Source organism: Vombatus ursinus, unplaced genomic scaffold, assembly GCF_900497805.2.
Source record: "Vombatus ursinus unplaced genomic scaffold, bare-nosed wombat genome assembly UNPS02014779.1, whole genome shotgun sequence".
NCBI classification, from domain to species: domain Eukaryota; kingdom Metazoa; phylum Chordata; class Mammalia; order Diprotodontia; family Vombatidae; genus Vombatus; species Vombatus ursinus.
The window spans coordinates 31,280,034-31,285,395 of NW_020954557.1; the positions used below are offsets into that span (position 1 = coordinate 31,280,034).

Below are 5,362 nucleotides of genomic sequence, written 5' to 3' on the forward strand. Positions count from 1 at the left end.
CATTTGTAGCAGCACTTTTTCTGTTATTGAAAAACTGGAAACAAAGTACATGCCTATTAATGAGGGAATGGATGAACAAATAATGGTATGTGAATATAAAAGAATATTAATGTGCAGTAAGAAATGATTTTGTTAGAAGAATATGGAAAGACTTGGACTGTCAAGGCAGATGTTATCCACCCTCAGAAAAACAGAAGATAAGCTAGTACAGTCTTACATAGATGTATATAAATGCATATGTCCATATATGAATACAATTATAGATATCTAAGAATATCTATATGTATGTAAGTGTATTATGTAAGTGTATATGTGTTTATATGGCTATATACATTTATGTGTGTGTGTACGTATGCATATATGTAAATATAAATATATTCATGCTTAATTATAGCCTTCTTGGGGAGACGGGGAGGAAAGGGGAAAAAAAGGACAAAGTAAAAAGTATACAGTTAAGAATAAAAGAAAACTTACAAAAAAGCAAAGAAAAGATGGAGAGCTCTGAACACAATATGTAGTATTTATCATATAGGTTTTCTTGAAATGGAAATTTTTTGCTGTATATTTTGAATCTTCTCTTACATTCTGTTGTGCATACAGCAATGCTTTTATTTTATTTTCTTATTTTGTATTTGTTTTAGTATTTAGGTGTATAATGTTTCCTTTTCTTATTGTGTATTTAAGTTTAAAATAAATTAATAAAAAAAGAAATTATTTTGTTGTTGTTCAGTTATTTTTCAGTCATGTCTGACTCTTCATCACCACTTTTGGAGTTTTCTTGGCAGAGATACTGGAGTGGTTTGCCATTTCCTTCTCCAGCTCATTTTACACATGAGAAAACTGAGGTAAAAAGTGACTTGCCCAGGGTCACACAGCTAATAAGTATCTGAGGCCAGATTTGACTCAGATCTTCCTGACACCAGGCCCAGTGCTCTATACACTGCCCCACCTAGCTGCCTATAAGAAATAACAATATGAAGTAGTTAGAGAAATTTTGGGAAAACCTTATAAACTGATGCAAAGTGAAGTGAGTGGAGCCAAGAAAACAATTTACACAATGACTAAAATAATGTAAAGGAAAACAATGTTGGATATATCAGAACTCTTATCACTGATATACGCAATCTTAGGAAAGATGGTGCTATACAAGACCCACCTTTCAGCAGACAGATGGTAGATTATAGGTATGGAATGAGGCAAGCATGGTGAGACATAGCCAATGCACTGCTTTGTTTGCTGTAACAATACTTTTTTTTTTTAAGGAAAGGGTCTGTGTGGGGCAGAAGTCATTGGGAAGTGACAGAAATGTTTAAAGGTATCAATAATAGATTGATTGCAAATGTTTTAAAAGCACTCCTACAACTATGTCAACTTTTCTCTCTTTAAATAATTTTTACTTTAAACAATAACAATCTCTACAAATTCCAATAATAAAAAGCAAAATGAGGAATAAAATCCCAAATAAAATCTTAAACTACAAACTGTTTATATTTTAGCTTTTAAAAAAATACAATTATATGACAAAAAAACTTCACTCTGCATCTCAATCTCTTTTTTTTATCCATGTACTTAAAAATTTTATTGCTGCCATTCTTTTTAGATAGTTACAGTAATATGTATGTGATTCTTCCTTGTGTGGTATCATTCCATATACAACTTTCCATATTTCTTTGCATTCCTTATTTTTGTCCTTTTATAACATAATTATAGTGTGTTTCATTAATATACCACAATTTATTCAGTCATTCTCCAATCATTGCATATACAGGTTGTTTCCAGTTTTTTTTATTATTATTACAGATAGAGACACTAGGAATATTTTTGTAAAGAGGTGTTTTATTTCCATTTTTAATAACATCCTTCAATGTAGTCCTAATAGTGGAATCATTGGGTCAAAGTTTATGATTAGTTTTGTAATTTTTATTTCATCTAGGAAGACTTCCCTCCAAAATGATTGCATCAATTTACAATTCCACCAACAATATTCTACAGTGCTGTTTCCCCATATACCTGACAACTTTGGATTTTATTGTTTTTAACTATCTTTGTTATTTTGATGAGTTAAGGGTGACACCTCTGAATTGTTTTAATTTGCATTTCTCTGATTATTATTGCATATTTGAAAAATACAAAATGCTTCATAAACTTGCAAGCTATCCTTATGCCAGGGAAATGTTAATCTTTTCTATATTGTTCCAATTTTATTTAGTATATGTGTCACCACAAAAAGTACCTGGGTCAGTTTCCCAATTAGCTTAATTACCTTATCCAAGTAAGGTCTAAAGATTGTGTTCACTCTCTAATAAGTCTGGAAAGTACAGCTTGTCTGGAGCTTTGCCCTGCTTCTTTCCTGTCCCACAGACAAGAGCATCTGCTGCCTCTGTCTACGTGTTCTCCCCACGCTGATCCAGAGGATGCTTCTCAACATGGCAGCAGAGACAACTTGCTATTGCCATAGCTTGGTTTAACCTAGTCACATTAAGATGCTCATGTTTAGAGTGAAGTGAGCAGAACTAGGAAAACGTTGTACATAGTAACAGCCACATTGTGCAATGACTAACATTGAAAGACTTAGCCCTTCTCAGCAATTCAAGGATCTAAGACATCTCCAAAGGTCTCATGATGGAAAATGCTATCCACATCCAAAGAAAGAACTATGGAGTTTAAATGCAAATCGAAGCATACTGTTTGCCCTTTTTTTCCTTCTGTTTTGTTTCCTTTTTCTGGTGGTTCCTTCTGTTGGTTCTAATTCTTCCTTGCAACATCACTAATGTGAAAATATGTTTAATAGGAAAGTATATGTAGAGCCTATATCAGATTACTCGCCATCTTGGGGAGGAAGGTTGGGAGGGAGGAGGAGAAACATTTAAAACTCAAAAGCTTATGGAAGTAATTGTTGATAAATCAAAATAAATAAAAAAAACATACTCATAATACCTCATTCCCATCTCTGGCTGTCCTGCTTCACAGCAAAGCATATGCATATGGGCTTTCTCTCACAACTCTGTGGCATGGGTATATTTAACATGGAGGAAACACTTCCTTCCATTAAGGACTACAGGAAGTTGTGAAACTGGCCTGCCCACAACTCAAAACACAAAATGGGGTGATGAGGAAGAGGTGCCATGGATGCTATCAAAGAATAAGAGATTTGTGACATACCCTCCCAGCCATCAGAAATTTGAACCGAAGAGTTCAAGGTCAAAGACACCAAGATGGCATGGTGTCAGCAGGCTCTTCCTTTGATGTCTGCCTTTGAATCTATTCACTCTGCTCCATCAATGATCAAGTTGGCCACGAAGATCCAGGGCATCATAAGATATGCACCACCTCTATGAACTTCAGTCCCACAAAGGGTTACAAGTTGACACTCCATGACATGAAGTGGTGCCAAGACCCATTTCTAGAGTTCCTGAGCCTTCATCTAATGACTAGTTCTACTATATGTCTGAACAAAACCTCAGTTGAGAATTATGCTTTGCTCACTCACAGAAGAAATAGTGGGAAACTAAACAAAATGAATTATGCCTTTCCAAACTTCTGAGTTTGGAACACCTTAGGAACTTTGTATTGGTTACCTGAGTCTAGGAGAAGTTGAGAGCATGTGAAACTGCATGATATAAGTCTTATTTTATGTTGTCTTAGTGTTACTATTGTTTCAATGCCCAGAGTAAAGCACAGCACAAAGGTAAGATGTTCTGTTCATTTCATGGGAAGGTGACTCAATGATTTCTCAGTCCCTTCCAGCTCTATATCAATGGTCTTATGGTCTTATGACTCAGACTAAATGAAACAAACTAAGCTTAAGAAAGAGGCAGGGTTTTGCTGGTAGGAACTCAAGAGCTAATGCTAATTGGGCATATCCAAATTGGGGCAGTTAGGTGGCACAGTAGATAGATCTTGGGGCCCGGAGTTGGGAAGAATCATCTTTCTGAGTTCAAATCTGGCCTCAGACACTTACTAGCTGTATGATCCTGGTCAAGTCACTTAACACTATTTGCCCCTGTTTCCTCATCTATAAAATGAACTGGAGAAAGAAAAGGCAAACCACTCCAGTACCTCTGCCAAGAAAACCCCAAATTGAATCTTAGAGTCAGACACAACTGAAAATAACAGATCAACAATAAAAACCTATCCAAACTAACCATAGTCCCTGGGCCAATGAGACAATGTGGCTAAAAAGAGGTAGAATTAGGGGAAAGAAGGTCTTCTAATCTTCACAACACCTCTTAAATGTGCTCTTTCTCTCTTCTAACACTGCTACCACCCTACAGGCCCTTATCACCTCACACCTGGACTACTTCAGAGCCTATTGATTTCCCCACCATAAACTTCTCCTCCACCCTAATCTATCTTTCATTCAGCTGTCAAACCAATCTTCTTACAGCACAGATCTGACCATGTCACTCTCAGTAAATTCTAATGGCTTCCAATCACCTCCAGGATCAAATATAAAGTCCTCTATATAGCATTCAAAGACCTTCATAACCTATCTTTGCATGACCTACCTTTTGAGTCTTCTTGTACCTTACCCCCAACTACTCACTCTTTGATCCAGTGGCACTGGCCTTCTTCTTGTGCCTAGAATAGCATACTATCTTCCAAGTCAAGGCATTTTCACTGACTATTCCCCATGCCTAGATTGCTCTTCCTCCCCATCTCTGCCTCCCGGCTTCCCAACTTCCTTCAAATCCCAGCTAAAAACCCACTTTCTAAAAGAAATCTTTCCCAATCCCCCTTAATTCTAGTATCTTCTTTCTGTTGATTACTTCCAATTTATCCTGTATATAGCTTGTTTATATACTTGTCTCTCCATTAGATTGTGAGCTCCTAAAGAGCAGAAACTGGGGGGAAGTGAGGGAGGGATTGCCTTTCTTTAGGAGGAGGAGGAAGAAGAGGAGGAAAAGCCATGAGCAGAATGACCCTAGAGTATACAGATAATCTGCAATATGTACAAGTCTTATGCAGAAACTCTAGGTGAAAAATGGAGTCTATTACCTTTCTTACCTACTCTAGGGGTGACCTTAGAGAAGATAGATCCAGAACTGGACTTGAATGAAAAAGGACCATAGTTGACAACTCAGATAAGTTTCAACTTTACTATTAACTTCTAAAAAGAAAAACACAAAGACTTATTACATATTCATACTGAAAGCTGATTGTTGTTGTTTGTCCTTCATTCTCGAAGAGGACCAATGACATCAGGAAGGTGATGTCTTGACTTGCAAGTGAAATGGATTTAGGTGAGGCAGAGATCAAAAATTTAATAAATAGCAAAGATGGGACTTGAAAACTGGACTCCAAATTCCTAGACTAGTGCTATTTGATCCTTTCCTCTACAAAACAATTTCCACTCTTCTCT

At 36.5% G+C, this 5,362-nt stretch overlaps 1 non-coding gene across 1 annotated transcript; it reads right to left on the bottom strand.

Annotated features, from left to right (window-relative positions):
* Positions 1 to 2,122: 2,122 nt before the first annotated feature.
* On the bottom strand, positions 2,123 to 2,226 carry LOC114045986. Its single transcript, XR_003569449.1, has one exon. It is a non-coding gene; the product is annotated as a U6 spliceosomal RNA (small nuclear RNA).
* Positions 2,227 to 5,362: the final 3,136 nt, after the last annotated feature.